This window comes from Chelonoidis abingdonii, chromosome 2, assembly GCF_003597395.2.
Source record: "Chelonoidis abingdonii isolate Lonesome George chromosome 2, CheloAbing_2.0, whole genome shotgun sequence".
NCBI lineage: Eukaryota > Metazoa > Chordata > Testudines > Testudinidae > Chelonoidis > Chelonoidis abingdonii.
The window spans coordinates 34,651,331-34,669,133 of NC_133770.1; the positions used below are offsets into that span (position 1 = coordinate 34,651,331).

Here is a 17,803-nt window from a genome sequence, read left to right on the forward strand (position 1 = left end):
CACTTGCTTGTGAACTGTGAGGGCTGCTCTCATCTTGGTATTCTGGCGTTTCAGGGCAGGGGAAAGCAAGTCACAAAGTTCCATGAAAGTGCCCTTACGAATTCGAAAGTTTTGCAGCCACTGGGAATCGTCTCACACCTTCAACACTATGTGGTCCCACCAATCTGTGCTTGTTTCCCGGGCCCAGAATCAGCATTCCATGGCATGAACCTGACCCATTACCACCATGATGTCCAAATTGCCAGGGCCCGTGGTTTGAGAGATGTCTGTGTCCATGTCCTCATCACTCTTGTCGCCACACTGCCGTCGCCTCCTTGCCTGCTTTTGCAAGTTCTGGTGCTGCATACACTGCAGGATAATGTGCGTGGTGGTTACAGTACTCATAACTGCCACGTCGATCTGAGCGGGCTCCATGCTTGCCATGGTATGGTGTCTGCATGGAAAAAAGGCACCAAACGATTCTCAGCCGTTGCTCTCACTGAGGGAGGGGGACCTGACGACATGTACTCAAAACCACTCGCGACAGTGTTTTTCCCCCACCAGACATTGGGAGCTCAACCCAGAATTCCAATGGGCGGCGGAGACTGTGGGAACTGTGGGATAGCTACCCCAGTGCAACACTTTGAAAGTCGACGCTAGCCTCAGTACTGTGGGCGCACTCCACTGACTTGCACTTAGTGAGGATGCACGCAATCGACTGTATCAAATCGATTTCTAAAAAATTGACTGCCATTAAATCGACCTAATTTCATAGTGTGGACATACCCATAGAATCATAGAACTGGAAGGGAGTTTGAGAGCTGATCTAGTCCAGTCCCCTGCACTCAAGGCAGGACTAAGAATTATCTAAATCAGGGATGGGCAAACTTTTTGGGCTGAGGGCCACATCTGGGTGGGGAAATCGTATGCAGGGCTGGGGCAGGGGGTTGGGTTGTGGGAGGGGTTGTAATGTGCAGGAAGGGGCCCAGGGCAATGGGTTGGGTCAGAGAAGGGGTGCAAGGTGTATGAGGGGGTTCAGGGAAGGGGGTTGGAATGTAGAGGGGGTTCAGGGCAGGGGTGTGGGAGGGGGCTCAGGGCAGGGAGTTGGGGAGCAGGAGGGGTGCAGACTGCAGGAGGAGGCTCAGGGCAGAGGGTTGGATGGAGGAGGGGTGTAAGGTGCAGGCAGGGGGCTTAGGGCAGGGAACTGGGGGGTGGGGTGGCAGTGGTGCGCACTGGGGCCAGGGTAGGCTCCCTGCATGCCTGTCCCTGTCCCTGCACTGCTCCAGGAAATGCTGTGGCCCCGAGGGGAGAGGAGGTGGAGGGCTCTGCGTGCACTGCCCTTGCCGTGCCGCCAGGTACCTCCCCCAACGCTCTCGTTGGCCGTGGTTCCCTGTTCCTGGCCAATGGGAACTGCAGGGGGCAGTGCCTGGACACAGAGGCAACACACACAGCCTTCTGCCACCACGCCCAGGGGCCACAGGGACATGGTGTTGGCAGTGCCGCGGGCCATATCCAAAGCCCTGAGGGGCCGGATCCAGCCCACGGGCGGTAGTTTGCCCACCCCGATCTAGACCATTCCTCACAAGTGTTTTTCCAGCCTACGGTATGGCTTCACTTACAGCTTGTACAGTGCTGGGAGTTACAGCTGTCTTAGTACAGCTGTGTAGGGAAAGCGCTACAGTGTGGCCACACTGACAGCTACCAGCGCTACAGCGGCCACATTTGCAGCATTTGCAGTGCTGTTGGGAGTGGTGCATTATGGGCAGCTATCCCAGTGTTCAAGTGCTTTTCAAAGGAGGGGGGTGGGGTGAGTGTGACGGGGAGCGTGGGGGAGACAGAGTGGATTTTTGGAGCTGACACTGTGTCAGCTCCCTGTCTTGCAAGTTCTAAGGACTGGAAGATACACAGCACCAACCTTCAATCATTTTAAAAGTTTCGACCCCTTTCCCGACCCCTCTCTTATTCACTAAATGCAAATAACCTTCAGACCAGATAAGCAGCTGTTCCAAAACGGACTCCCCCTTCCCCCTCCGCCGTATTGCTTCTCTCAAGCAGACTGTGAACATTCCAAAGGAATCCCCCTGCCTGCCTCTGCTCGAGCAAATGAGCTGTGTTTATTTTTTAGATAAGCAGCTCTGGGAGCCCGGAGTTCACAACAAAACAGCAGAGTGGTTGAACAGGCATTCTGGGATACCTCCGAATATCTCGGAGGCCAATTACAGTGCTTTTGGTGACCACACTTGCGGCGCAGCACTGCATTACCAGCGCTGCAATCCTTATACCCCAGGCAGAGCAGGAGTACAGCCAGCGCTGCAGCCAGGGAGATGCAGCGCTGTTTGTGCCTTGCAAGTGTGGACAGTGAGTAAGTTGCAGCGCTGTAAACCCACCCCCAGCACTGCAACTCTCCAGTGTAGCAAAGCTCTTAAAAATCCCCAATGATGGTGAGTTCACAACCTCCCTAGGCAATTTATTCCAGTGCTTAACCACTCTGACAGTTAGGTAGTTTTTTCGTACTGTCCAACCTAAACCGCCCTTGCTGCAATTTAAGCCCATTGCTTCTTGTTCTGTCCTCAGAGGTGAAGAAGAATATTTTTTCTCCCTCCTCCTTGTAACCTTTTATGTACTTGAAAACTGTTATCATGTCCCCACTGTCTTCTCTTCTCCAGGCTAACATCTGAGTGTCTCCCAAATATTTGAAATTAGAAACACAATAACACTTTTCTATTCCGGTCTGTAGGAGAAATAGCTTGCCTAGTTTATTGGTTTGTGTGTGTGACTGTGAAAGACCCTTTATGACACCTGGCAAAGAGCATATCCATATACTAGTGTCAGATTTAGCCAAACAGCATCTTGTAAGGTATCGTTAGGGCCCTACCAAATTCATGACCATGAAAAATGTGTCACTGACCATGAAATCTGATATATTCTGTGAAAGGTGGCTATTGTAGGGGAGGGGCAGGGCAGGGCAGGGGGTACCCCATCCAGGGGCTCCTACTTTGGCTTAGGCTCCAGATGCTAGTCCCAGCCCAGGCTGGGGAGGGACAAGTCTTCCTCTTCCCCTACAGGGGCCGCTTTCAAGCTGGGTCAGACCCACCTCCAGGAACTTCCCTGGGCTGCAGGAAGCTCGCTGGCTGCCCCCTGACCTGAGTGGGAGGCTGCCAGGAAAACCAAGATGGATGGTAACCTACTGCCCATTCCCTGTGACCCTCACTTCTGAACTGCTGCTACCGGTGGTGCTGGCTTTAGAGCCTGGCACCTGGCCAGTAACTGCTGTCCTGCTGCTCAGCTCTAAAGCAGCACCTCTGCCCGCCAAAAAACAGAAGTAAGTGTGGCAATCCCACGACCCTCTGCAGTAGCCTTGGGACCCTCCCATTAGGACCTCTCCAAGACCTCGTTTTGGGTTGGGACCCCCACAGTTAAAACACTGTGGAATTTCATGTGTAAACACCTGAAAGCATGAAATTGACTATTTTAAAAATCCTGTAACAGTGAAATTGGTAGGGCCCTAGGTATCATGTAAAAACTGGTGACATGCTAGTCATGAATATCATTGCATGATGTATGTATGCATTTGTCATAAGTAGATAGGTAAGGGTTAATTTTATTTTACCTGTAAAGGGTGAACAAAGGGGGAACCAAACACCTGACCAGAGGACCAATCAGAGACCTGGATTTTTTTTAAAGTCTGGGAGGGAACTGGAAACTCGGGGTCTTTTTGTTTTCCTCGGCTGTGAGTAAACAAGCTTTTCTTCTAACTCCATCTTCTTTCAAATATTCTACTATCAAGTGTGAGTACAAAGGAACCAAAGTAATCGGCTGTGATGTGCTTTGATTTGTATTTACATGGGTGTTGATTTGCTGGACTGGTTTAATTGGGCTATCTTTTAAATCAGACTGTTTATTCCTATTTTCTTATAAGCCATATTCCTGTATTGAGTTTCTTAATGCAGTATTATTGTTCTGTATTTTCTTTCTTTTTATATAAAGTTTCTTTTTAACACTTGTGGGAGTTTCTTTTCCTAGTGAGGCAGAGGGGAGAGGAATTTCTGTGCCCGGAGCTCTGTTATATCTGTGACAGGCTGGGGGGGGAGGAAAAAGCCCAAGCTCTGTGTCTTACTTTCCTATTGTCCCAGGGCGGGAAAAGGCTACGGGACAAAGGGAGGGGGGAATTTCTTGTGTGAGCTGACTAGGTTTGAATGCATAGCCTCGGGGAAGCTAGATTGCCTCTCTGGTTGTATTCAACAGGAATAGGACAGCATCGCACCGGCTAACCCAGGAAAGGGGGGGAAGCTGGGGGATGAGATAGAGGAGACCCAGGGGCTCTGGGTCTTTGAGGGGTCCCCCAAGGGAAAGTTTGGGGAACCCAAGGGGGCCGAAACCCTGGAAAACTTCGGCTGGTGGCAGCGAAATAAGATCCAAGCTGGGTATAAGTAAGCACCCAGATTTTGTACGCTAAAGTCCAGATTTGGGACAGACGTTTACCACAGCATTGTTTATAAAGAGTTACATGTGTGTGCTGGATATAAGTTCTTAAAATACATTTTGGAGGCAGTAGATAAACAAGTCTGCCCTAGTCCATGGAATGTGGATTTATCTGTCTGCAAGGCTTGAATACAAGCAGAGAACAACAAAAGTATATTTACATCTAGGATAAACAGAATGATTAAGCCAATCAAAAGAGCAAATTGATCAGAGGAAGCAATGGTGGAGGGAAAACTCTGAGGTATGCAGTTCAAAGGGATAAATGTCAAAGGTTTATTAGACTATATAAAGGAAAAAAAAAAGAACCTTTTAGTTATCTGTTACTTAGGGGACAAAGGGAAGAGCATACTCTGATTCTGTGAATGGTGAATCCTCCTGCCTGAGGGGCTGGAGATAGTTATCACTTGATTGAAATGAAAAAGCATGTTGTTTTTGTTTTGTTTGTAACCATACCTGTCTTTTTTACCCTCTTGTTTAGTATCTCTTAAATCTATGTTCTTTATTAATAAACTTATGCTTATTTTTGCAATAAGTCATGTCAGTGCTGTTAAATTAATTTGTGTGCATTCTCAGTTGACCCAACAGGCTGATGCTATCTCCAAAGAGAGAAAACAGGCTTTGTTAATTTTGGTAAGAGAGCAGTCAGAGGGACTGGATACTGCAGAGGGATGTCTCTGGGGAACTGGTAACTGTGGTTCACTGAATGTTGCCTACAAGGCAACGTTGAGACTGGCAGAGTCTCGAGGAGCTTTCTGGTTAGGCAGACTGACTGGTCTGGCTGGGAATTGTCATACGTTTTAAGCTTCAACAAAGCTCTCTCTGAGACAGAAGTAACACAGGTTTCAGAGTGGTAGCTGTATTAGTCTGTATCAGCAAAAACAATGAGGAGTACTTGTGGCAACTTGGAGACTAACAAATTTATTAGGGCAGGACCTTTTGGGGCTAAAACCCACTTCATCAGCTGCATGGAGTGGAAAATGCAGTAGGAAGATATATAATATAATGTACACATAGTACATGAAAAGATGGGCATTGCCTTACTAGTTCTATTAAGACAATTCAATTAAAGTGGGCTATTATCAACAGGAGGCAAGATCACTTTTGTAGTGGTAATAAGGACGGCCCATTTCAAACAGTTGACAAGAAGGTGTGAGTAACAGTATGGGGAAATTAGTTTTTCATTTTTGTAATGACCTAATTTGATGGTATCCAGTTTGAAAATTAATTCCAGTTCTGCAGTTTTTCGTTGGAGTCTGTTTGTTTTTGAAGTTTTTTTTGTTGAAGAATTGCCACTTCTTAGTCTGTTGTTGAGTGTCCGGGGAGGTACAAGTGCTCTCCTACTGGTTTTGGAATGTTACAATTCTTGACGTCTGATCTGTGTCCATTTATTCTTTTGCACAGAGACTATCCGGTTTGGCCAATGGCAGAGGGACATTGCTGGCACATGATGGCATATATCACATTGGTTGATGTGCAGGTGAACGAGCCCCTGATGGTGTGGCTGATGTCGTTAGGTCCTGTGATGGTGTACGTTGAATAGATACGTGGACAGACTTGGCAGCGGAGTTTGTTGCAGGGATAGGTTCCTGGGTTAATGAAGTAACACAGTGGTTTATGGTTCTGGACTTCCTGAGGGAAGTGTGAGAGAGGAAAATGAGGGAAAACTAAGTGGAAGAAATGAATTTTGCAATTTAGTTCTGAAAGTAGTTTCCATAATCCCCCTTATGCAGGAGTGAGTTTCATAGTTTATTTCCAACTGCTGTGAAAGTTCTGTCATCTTGAGTCTTTCTGTGTTGGTCAACTGCCACTGTTCTTCTGAAACATTTATCGTGGGACGTTGTTGCAGAGGGAGAGGTTCTTTTGGTTACCTACAGCCAATCCCATGGAAAATGTTTGCATATCAGAGACAAAGACCTTGAACTGGATTTTCTATTCAGTAGAGACCTTATGAGAGCAGAATAGCAGGATATGTTTACAGTGGCATGTGTTAAGCAGATAGAGTTCTATCTGCCAAAAACTTTCACTGTGTCTGGCTTCAATCCTAGATAGAAGTGGCAATAATAGAGCCTGGCAATGACATGTGTAGATCATTGTAACCAGATCTCTGTCTCATAGCATGCAATCTCCTGGCTAATTGTATATAAATGAAAATGAGATTATATTTTGCTTCTGTGGCTAATTTTGTGTTTCAGTACCATTAATAAACTCTGAAGTTCTGAAAAGCAGCTGTTGGCCATGTTTGTGTGATGCAAACCTGGCAGGATGACTCTTAAGGTTGTGAAAGGTAAAGGGATTACGGACCACAAATCAGAACGAGGGTGCAGATGTGTGGTCAGCCTCATTGGTAGAGCCCTGCTGTAGAGTATGGAAAGTGAGGTTGCAAATGAGAGATCTTTTAAATTGGTATAGGGATTGGGTAACACTTCCTCTATCTGTCCCCCAAACAGCTTATGTTTTGATGTGATACTGGTACCTGGTACTGGTGGAAGAGCCCCGCTCTGCTTCCTTCAGGAAAGGATGAAGAGGGGTCGTATCATAGCTCTGGTAAAACTTCCCTTGCTGGAGAGTCACCAGGCTTCTATGTTTGGGTCCCACACACTGGACTAGTGTACTTGAAGTCTGATTAGGTTCTGGAATGTTTCCTGGGCACACAGTCTGTTATTCCATGGATGTGGGACCTCATGGTCTGGCTAACGTAGGCCCCAAGACCATCATGGACTTCTCCCATCAAGACACCACAGTTACTTAAGCACAACCTTTCCCAGAGCTCCAACTTTGTGGGCATTCTGGTTTATAGTTTTCTTTCTCCAGTGACATGTGATAGTTGAAGCACATAACACACACAAGCTTTGCAAAAGAGATTCTGAAGCAATTATTTTTTTCTTTAGACAGTGAAAGAAATATATAGATCAAGGCAAAACAAAAAAAAAACCTATGTGCCCTTCCCTGCATCAGTTTCCCTATCAAACTGGACCATTCTTTGGGCTTAGAGTCCTCTAGGATGTCCAGGATCCCCTCTCTTCTCCTGCACAGCCTTGCTTTCTATCTGTCGTCTTCTCCCTCTGTCTCAAAATCGTGGCTGAGTCACCCTTTTATAAAGTTGCTGTCACCTCTGCTCGTGACCCCTTGCCAGGTGATCAAAGTCCCGTGCTGGGTGGTCTGTTGCTTAGGCCTTGGATACACTGGCGCTTTACAGTGCTGCAACTTTCTCGCTCAAGGGTGTGAAAAAACACCCCCCTAAGCGCAGCAAGTTACAGCGCTGTAAAGCACCAGTGTAAACAGTGCCCCAGCGCTGGGAGTGCGGCTCCCAGCACTGTAAGCTAATGCCCTCGGGGAGGTGGAGTACCTGCAGTGCTGGGAGAGCTCTCTCCCAGTGCTGGCGCTGCGACTGCACTCGCACTTCAAAGCGCTGCCGCGGGAGTGCTCCCGCGGTTCGAGTGTAGCCAAGCCCTTAGTTATCAGGCTACTAGAGTGGACTGGTTTTCTTGGTCCACCCACCTTCATTGTCAAAGGGAGCTTTCATTTGAATGGAAGACTATCAAAGTTTAATAACCCTCCATTGTTAACTAAGTGTCACTATCCTGGGAATTACATTCCAAAATGGAGGTAAAAAGACAGCCGAGAATACCGACTAACTTTACAATTAAAATGAAGTTTTCAGTTTGATCTTCATATATCAGGTTCATAATCGCCAGCTGTAATTCATAAGGTGGGTATACTCTTTGTATCAAGAGTTGTAGCAATTGTGATATCACTTGTTTGATAATACTCATGTCATTGTTCTTTTGTTCTGTTGGGGCTAGAAGGAATGAGGAGAGAAATGAAAGTAGACAGACACTTTAAAGCTCTTTCAGGTTTTAGTAGCTGGTTTTTCCACATCACTGATATGGGTGTGACCTATTTGATACGCGGTTATTAACAAAAGGAGGGAATAAAGGGCTTCCTTGCCGCTGTAGTATACCAGAATAAACATAAAGATAGGATACTTCAGATATACTGCTCTAGTTTACAAATACCAGAAATCAGTAAAATTTTTGTATATGATCTCTAAATAGGTATTCTGTAAACATTTATATAGGAGCACTATACCATGCAAATGTTTGAGCTAGAGTGCTGAGTCTTGGTTGCATGGACTTGGGTGATTATTTTTTTTCTTTAAACATCAATACACTGGAGTTGATCTGTTAACAAATGTGTGTGCACTTAAGATTAATTACTTTAAAATCTCTGCCCAAACTCTGTTTGGTTTATTAAACAAGAACTCAAACACAGGCATTAGGCAAGAAAACATTTAAACAGCCTGTTAATGATTACATATTTTTAGTAATGTTAGCACTTTGGTTTCAAGACATATGTTTACAAACACTTACATTTCTTCTTCAGTAAATTTTAACTTTTGAGTTTTGAAATGATGCTACATTTTGCAGGACTTGCATGCATGGAAAGTAAATAACAAGATGAAAAATGGTGTAAAGAAAGCTCAACTTTTTTCCCCATCCAGCATCCTAAAAACTCATGTGCTGGCAAAACTTCTTATTGTATAAAATCAAGTGGAGAGGATTACATGCCTACCTGCGAAGAGTGGGCTGAAAAGCATCCTTATTTAGATCAGCAGCAACAGACCCTAATGTCTCAAACAAAATCTGTTTCCTTTCTGTTTTAATATTCTTAGCAATTGGAAACAATTGTGGAAATATTTAATATTAACCACACAATGTTTAACTACTTGAGATATTGCAATATGAAAGCAGATTGATAATGTCTCATTGATGTTGTCAGTCTTCCAGATTAAGTTTAGAAATGCTATTTGGATTCAAGCTTGTTTTTTCACAAACCCATATGTGCATATAAAAGAGTCACTTTGCTTTCAGAGTATGTCTTTCTGAAAGAGGCATATACTCTTTTGGTCACTAGCAGAAAAGGAATTATTAGCTATTTACATTTTTGAAAGGGTTTTCCTTGTACAGATTCATTTAAACTGTTTGCAGTGGGAGACCAACTGAAAGAAATCATTTCCAAATTTAAAGAGATGATGCCAATGTGTACTCCTCAAATATATTCCCTTTTAATGTCCAAATTACAGCATAATTTTTAATTTAACTATTAGCCGATGAAGATTAGAGTAGTACTAAAAATTCTGAGAAGATGCAGCCTACTTGGGAATCTTGCATGCTGCTCGAATTTTTAAAGTAATGGCTTTCAAGAAAAAATTGAGTGAAACTTCCGCTGTATAGCTCCCTAGTACTGCTTCTTTGGGTGATAACTTTCTCTTGCGGCTCTAGAGCAGTGGTCTCCAACCTTTTTAAGCAACGTTTTGAATTTAAGTACAACCCAGGATCTACCTCAAAGAAAATGTAGAAATGACAGTTTATTATGTTATATAAAGCTGAGATCAATTACCTAATATACATAATTATACATTTTCCCTGCTTACTGAGTCTGTGTGACACTTGTGACTGCACATTATCTACCAGTGTCTTAAAATTCGGGTTGTAATTTGAAATAGCAGTCCTGCAGATGCGCATCTGTGAGGTGGGTGCGATACTTGGACTTGATGATCTTCATTTGTGAGAAGGCCATCTCACACAGATAGGTGGATCCAAAGTAAGCTTTCACTTTTAAAGCTCAGGACAATAGAAGAAGATACTTTTCTCGGTTTACGAGTCCCCAAAAATCTCTGTTCCTTGATCTGGCTTTCAGTTCAGTATCACTCTGCATGGTAATTATCTCCATATCAATTCCACTACTTTGTAAATCAAACACCTGATGGAATGTCGCAGCCAACCCACCAATGTATGCTTGAAGGAACAGATTTCAGATATGCTTCATGATTGGCTCCATCACATCTAATTCTTGAAATCACCTGTTGAATTCCTCTGCTAGTTTTTTCTAGGTAGAACCATTTTTCTTGTCTTCAATTTCTTCTAGTATTTTCTCTAGATTCAGGAAGTGCTGCAGCATTTTATCCTTTAACTGGGAGGACCAGAGACCCAGTTTCAGTTTGAATGCATTCACTGCACTGATCATATGTGATAAGTCTCTGTCCTTTCCCCACAGTTTGCAGTTCAGCTCGTTCAATTTGGATGTTATGTGAGTAAGGAACCTGAAGTCTAGCAGCCATGCATTGTCTGACAGCTCATTGCACATTTTGTTCCTTGATTTTAGTGATGATTTTGGGCATTAGATCCAAAAATATTTTCAGGACTTTCCTCTTGCTTAACCACCTTACATCTGCATGGAGGAGCAGCTCACCATAAGCAGCATCCACTTAATCAAGTAAAGATTTAACCAGGCAGTGTTGGAGGGCTCTTGCTCGAATTGAGTTACAATTCTGACAATGATTTTCATTACATGTGAGAAGTCCATAACTTTACTTGCTACTGCTTGCAGGTGGATTATACAGTGGTAATTCACAAATGATTCATAGATTCATAGACTCTAGGACTGAAAGGGACCTCAAGAGGTCATTGAGTCCAGTTCCCTGCCCTCATGGCAGGACCAAATACTGTCTAGACCATCCCTGATAGACATTTATCTAACCTACTCTTAAATCTCTCCAGAGATGGAGATTCCACAACCTCCCTAGGCAATTTATTCCAGTGTTTAACTACCCTGACAGTTAGGAACTTTTTCCTAATATCCAACCCTAAATCTCCCTTGCTGCAGTTTAAGCCCATATTGCTTCTTGTTCTATCATTAGAGGCTAAGGTGAACAAGTTTTCTCCTCCTCCTGATGCACCCTTTTAGATACCTGAAAACTGTTATCATGTCCCTCTCAGTCTTCTCTTTTCCAAACTAAACAAACCCAATTCTTTCAGCTTCTTCATGGTCAGGTTTCAAGACCTTAATCATTCTTGTTGCCTTTCTCTGAGACCTCTCCAGTTTCTCCACATCTTTCTTGAACTGCGGTCCCAGAACTGGACACAATACTCCAGTTGAGGCCTAACCAGCGCAGAGTAGTGCGGAAGAATGACTTCTCGTGTCTTGTTCACAACACACCTGTTAATGCATCCTAGAATCACGTTTGCTTTTTTTGCAACAGCATCACACTGTTGACTCATATTTAGCTTGTGGTCCACTATAACCCCTAGATCTCTTTCTGCCGTACTCCTTCCTAGACAGTCTCTTCCTATTCTGTATGTGTGAAACTGATTGATTGTTTCTTGAAGGAAAACCTGGATCATTTCTGCAAAATGCAACAAAGCCTGCATGTGCACCAAGCATTGCGGATGCACCATCTGTTGTGATTGAAACAAGTTTCTTGATTGGAATGATTTTCTCAAGCATGTACCTTTTGACTTTATTGTAGATATTTTCACCTCTTGTTCTCTCTTTAAGGGGCAAAACAGTCAGAAGTTCCTCTTTAGTTGTTGCATGCTTAAAAAACATGAGAACAGAAACAACTACCTGGACTGTCAGTCATGTCGACTGATTCATCAGACTGCAGTGAAAAGCATTTGCAGTCATTCAAATCCTATGGGAGTTGCTGAAAGACATCTTTGAACAAAGATTCCAGCTGTCTTGCTACTGTGGAAGCATCAAGTGATATGCTCTGGATTGTCATCATTATTTCAAAAATCTTTAAATAAGGAGTCTGCTGCCACTGTCGGTGTCTCTTTAAATACTTCTCCATCAGTAAACAATTTCTTGTGTTTTGCCAGCAGATAGCAAACACGAAACAGTGCTTCGGTATAGGCCTTCCGTTTTGCTGCTGGTTTAGTAAAACATAACTGTTGAGATTCCAAAACGGCCTTCAGTTCATTAACTCTCTTTGCACAGTTTGTACTATTCAAGGGGAAATAGCCCTTGAATTTGCTATACATTGTTTTGTGGTGCCTTTCTAAATTTTCCTTTTTACTTACCCATGTACTTGTGTGACATAGAAGATATATGCACTTATCTTTCACTGTTGCGAACAGAAATTCATTTTCACATTCCAAATGGAAGTTGTAGGTTTTCGGTTTCTTTTTAGATAGCCTGGGTTTGTCACTCATTGTTAATGCTAGCTAGCTAGGTATGTATTTTTTATTATGAAAAGAGGAGAGAACTAGCAACAATTGTAGTCTAACTGACACTTCTGAGCATTAGACGTGTGCCATATGTGATTAGCCCCCCTCCCCCTTTTTTTTCCCCCAATTCTGCACTTTCAGCCAAAAGTGCCATGAGTTATGATGCCTCCTGGTTATTAGGAAAGAGGAAGAGAGCACCCCTGTACTTTGTTGGGGATAAATTTGGTCATGCTGGAGCCTGTTTCTACCGCTGGCTCATGTGCAAAGAAGAAATAAAGTTTCAGTAAATTTAAGAGAACTAAAACCCAATGACCTTCAACGAAAGGGCCCTCAAGCATGGCTGTTTCTTTGCATTCATGTCAGGTCCAAATGCTCAAATCTGACCAGAGCTTCATGCAGGCTCCCCGACTCCAGAGGAGAAAGAAGTCAGCACTCTCTGCTTTCCCTCCTGAGCAAGCACCGAGGCCAAGAAGAAACCTCCTGCAGGGCTTGTGGGAACCAGGGCTTTGCATTTCCCCCCCCAGCGCCTCCTAGTGTGTAGGATGGCTGCCCTGCAGCCTGGAGGCTCATGGGAAAAGCCTGTGTGGGTGTGTGTGCCATGGGCCTTGGTGAAGGTTGTTTGCTTGACCACAAGCCCTGTAGCAGAGGGTAGTCTGGGCTGTCGCCTAACTCCGTCTGCGCTCCTAGCTGAGGAAGCGCCTTCTCCTCAATGTTTGCAGGCACTAGCCCCAACTCCCCTTGGCAGCTGGTTAGCCGAATGTTTTAACCCCCCCACCAGGGAGCTCCCTGCTGAAAGTGCACGGGCAATCCGTGCCAGCAGCCTCGCCTCCCTTCCTGAGGCTGGGGGGGCATACTCCGAGAAATACCTTCTTGTGGGACAGATCCCCCATTTCCCACAGCAGCTCTTTCTCATGGGATCCCAGTTTAGCCCCCTGAGCACTAGCAGTCTTCCCAAACAAGATCACCAGGTACTCAGAAAGGGAGGAGGGAATGGCCAGGGGTGTAGCAGCAGGAGGAGGAGGCGAATTGATGGTGGGGGCAGCAAAGAGTGGAAGGAAGCAACAGCAAAAGGATGAAAGGGCAGGGGTAGGGTGGATAAAAGAGATGGGAATACCAAACTGGGGTTGAGACGGCAGCAGCAGGAAGGATGAAAAGTAGAGGAGTCCCAGGAGAAGGGAGAAGGTGAGTGTCATAAATAGATAGCTAAGGGTTAATGTTTCTTTTACCTGTAAAGGGTTAACAAAGGGGACCAAACACCTGACAAGAGGACCAATCAGGAAACTGGATTTTTTAAAAGCTTTAGGGAAGGAATTTGTGGGTCTTTTGTGTCTTGGGTCTGTGTCTTTTGTCTGTCTCTCAGCTATGAGAAGCTTCTTTCTATCTTCTAATCTTCTGTTTCCAACTTGTAAGTACAGGTAGAAAAACAATATAGGCTTTTATGTTGTTTTGGGTGTATTTACATGTGTGTAACTTGCTGGAATGTTTAATTGATTCTTTTGAATAAAGTTGTTTATTCATTTTTTTTCTTTTAAGCAATTGATCCTGTATTATTGTCATCTTGATACAGAGAAATTTTGATGTCTTTTTCTTTCTTTTTTTTTTTATATAAAGTTTTCTTTTTAAGACTTGTTTGAGTTTTTCTCTCTGGGTAGGCTAAGGAACAGGGGAGGGAATTCTCTTTGTGTTAGATCTACGGAGGATAAGCTCTGCAGCACCAGGGATTGGTGGGAGGGAAAGAGAGAGAGAATCATTTCTGTTTCCTTATATTTGGGGTTTGTCTCTTTTGTGGAATAGAAGAGATATGCTTCTTAGTATTGTGATGTAAAGAGATTGCATCAATACTCTCAGGTTAGCCAGAGAGGAAAGTCTGGGTGGGAGAGGGAGGGGGAGGGAAGTGGAGTATTTCCCTTGCCAGTAAGACTCAGAGCTTCTGGGTCTTGGGGTCTCTCGAGGAAAGTTTGGGGGGACCAGAGCGAGGCAGGTGCTGTAATTCCTGTCTGGTGGCAGCGAGATAAGAGCCAAGCTGGTAATTAAGCTTGGAGGTTCATGCTAAGCACCCAGATTTTGGACGCTAAGGTCCAGATTTGGAAGAAAGGCTTATGATAGTGAGGAGTAGTAGTAAAAATTTGGGATAAGTGGGTGAGAGGCAGCAGGAGACAGAGAATCCGATAGCACGGAGAAGGAGAGTCGTAACCTGAAGGTAATGGGGCAGGAGGAGAAGGCATTTCCTAGCAAACGGCAAAGTTGCCTGTGATATCAATGTATCTTCTGGTGCCCAAAGGAGCTTAGCTGAGACCTGGCTGTCCAGCCCCTCGCTCACTCTGCATGGTCATTGCAATGGCCCTTCTCCCTGCTGATGATGTGTAAAACCAAAGAAATGTGAACATCTATGACATTGCTTTGTGTCCACTAGAGTCCCAGTGCCGTTCTCTCCTGAGGCTCCATGAAAGGAGAAGAGAGGGTGTTCTGGTTTGTCATACATGGGGAGGTGCAGGGGACACCACATTCGCTGCCTATCCACCCCACTGCAGGAAGAAGAAACTCCAGGGTGTGCCACATTTTAAAGAAGCCCAAATCAACTCCACAGGGAAACCCACTCTGCTGAAGCTTTGAATGGGGAGAGGTTAGATAGGGAGTAGGGTCAGAGAACGGAAGGTGGATTGTGGGGGGCAGGGGATGGGGAACCAGGCTTCTAGGGAAGAGGAAGGAGATGAGAAGAGCAGGTGAGGTGACTTCTTGACTGGGAATGGAAGGAAAGCGGCGATCATGTGGAGCAGAGAGATAGGAGTGGGTCTGGGACCAGAAGGGAGGCAAATGTGGGCTTTGCCAGTATAGCTTATTTTGCTCAGAGGCACTGGATAAGATACTGATAAAAGCGCAGTTTGGCTAAGAAAGCTCTGCCATACAGTATAGCAGTGCTCTAGCTTCTAGCTAAGTGCTCCTAATTTAGGCCTGACTTCCGTTCCTTACACACCCACCTCTCCTGGCCAGTCATGCATCCTGCATGTGTGCATGGCATTCAAACCCTGGTCTGTTAGCACGAATAGTTATCCCAGGTACATTAGTGCTGACACGCTGGTTGTGACTGTCCACAGACAGGTCACCCTGGTACAAACACGCGGACAGCTGTCCACGTGATAACCATCCCTGGTCACACGCTCACCTTGCTGAACTCCCCAGGAAGTGACTGGATTTTCTTCCAGAAGGCAGAGGCACTGTCTGTCCCCTAGCTCAGGTTAATACATTCTCTTCCCTGCCAGCCCTTTCCCCCATTTCCTTCTCCTCATTCAGCATTAATGTCACTCCAAACAACTCATTCCTTATCCCAAATTAGCCAAATGAATTGTGTTGTTATTCCAGTTATGATAATGAATGACCTAACATCAAAAACCATTTTGAATTTGCAGCGAGAAGGCAATGAGAGCACCAGGCTCTGCGCCATTACTGGTATTTGAAAGCCTCAGTCAGGAGACTGGAGTATTTCATTTCATGCCCTGGCAATTACCAAGGTGGCTGTTGTTGTTAACACCCTGCAGCCTCTGTTAGCCTAAGGCATCTCTTTTGTTTGGGATGGGGTTGGTATGCGTCTTGCATGTGTGTGGATCAACCTGTCTGGGGCTGCTTGTTTAATCAGGGCTTTTCGCAAGCTGGGGCTTCCTTTGACTGGCAACATTGACTTCCCCCTCTCCCCCACTTCGGTCCCCCAGCCTGCAGTGATTGTTGAGCTGCTGGGGATTTCTTCCCTGCTGGACAAGGCTGGGGAGCCACGGGGGATTCCGCTCAGATGTAGTGTCTTCTGGCTGGGTGTGACAAGGGAGCACCCTTTGGCCATTGCTGGAACTTGTTCTGTGCAGAAGCAGCAGCACTGTGTTCCTGCCCAGGTTAGGAAGTGGGTGGTGGGCAGTTTTCTGCTGGCTTTTCAGGATCAGAGGAGGGAGCCTAGCAGCAATTCAAAGCAGTGAGCCCAGCCCTCTCAACACCCCCTCTCCCTTTAAGCATGTTTCAAGGGTAAGAAGGCAATAACACCCACTGAGAAGGCATCCATCAAATCGGTGTTGTGGCTACCCTGGCAGCATTGCAGCCTGTGGTTCGGGGAGAGCGCTGCATCTCAGCTGTACCGTGAGTTCAGGGGGCGCATCTGGGCTGTCCTGTCCTTGCAGCGTGCACTTTGTTAAAAGTGCTGTCTGCTGCTGCCCACTTCTTTGGCTGAGAGTGTGGTAGGGTGAGTGGGATGTACTCCCGTAGCTGGCTGCAATCCTGAGAGAGTGATGGGACACGATGCGGGACTGAGACTGGGATCGACTCTCAGAGGTTCCAGGATTGACCTGTCGATTGTGATCGACCAGTTGGTGACCACTGCTCTAGACGAAGTTTGCTCAGGTGTGGGTGAAGCCAGAAACATACCATGTTGTTTAGGGAGAATCCTAACCCTTATTGATTCTCAGAGGCTAGTTTGAATTGATCTGATTTGGAATTACTTGCAAGAATTGTTCTTACTAATATTTATCAAAATGCCTATCGACACCCTGTGTGCGGGCTGTTAGTTTGGTGCCAGTCAACTTCTTTTATTTTCTGAGGTCACTAATTCATCAAGATCATTGTAAGCCATTGTTTAGAACAATGTAGGAAAATGTTCCATGAAACTAAGTAAGTATAAGCAGAGTCAGGATGAGCTCTACCCTGACCTCTGGTGGTGAATTATGTGGAGTGTGGAAAGGAATTTTAGGTATTTGTATTGGCACACCCACCTCACCTAGCATAGCCCACGGCAGCCTGGGATGGTTATTTTGACAGTTCTGGGATCCCCAATTGCTTTGTTATTGGGGCAGGAGGAATAAAGTGTTGTCACCCTGATTATGTGAATGAGGAACTGTGAGACTACTTTATGACAGAGATGTCTCAATATCAGTTAAGTAGCACTTGCTAGACAAGGGACATGGGTGCCAAAACCCATTGAAGAGAGAGAGGTTGGGGACTGGTTTGTGTACCTGATGGTGCCCCCTTTTGAGGGCCTGGACCACCAATTGCACATCCTCCTTTCTCCACTATTGAAGAGTAGAGCTAATTTTGGTTCCATTAGGAGTCTCTCTAGAGGCTGCTGAGTTGAATTCACGTTGGGCCAATGGTGCACCAGCACCGGGGCTCCCCTACTACGAGCTGAAATCACTAAAAGAGCTAAGCTTACTGAGCTGAGATCACTGAGTGCTGTGTTAACTAGTGGGGGAGCCTGAAGATCTATCGCTAAGCGGCTGGCAGAGCGGAGCAGTTTGCAGTATGTTGGAGCAGCCCATGGAACAGTGGGGGTAATGGAGCAGTTTGCGGGGACAGCTGGA

The 17,803-nt window shown here is 45.3% G+C and overlaps 1 protein-coding gene across 6 annotated transcripts in view; it reads left to right on the plus strand.

Moving 5' to 3' along the window:
- The window catches only part of MPP7 (MAGUK p55 scaffold protein 7), a 354,373-nt gene that overhangs the window by 32,408 nt on the left and 304,162 nt on the right, over window positions 1-17,803 (plus strand). For 3 of the 6 annotated variants that reach the window (XM_075062267.1, XM_075062266.1, XM_075062271.1), the window contains one exon: window positions 5,863-5,938. The exons of the other annotated variants lie outside the window; for them this stretch is intronic. The gene's annotated coding sequence lies outside the window, so the exon portion shown is untranslated. The remainder of the gene's footprint in view (window positions 1-5,862; window positions 5,939-17,803) is intronic. 6 annotated transcript variants of the gene reach the window in all.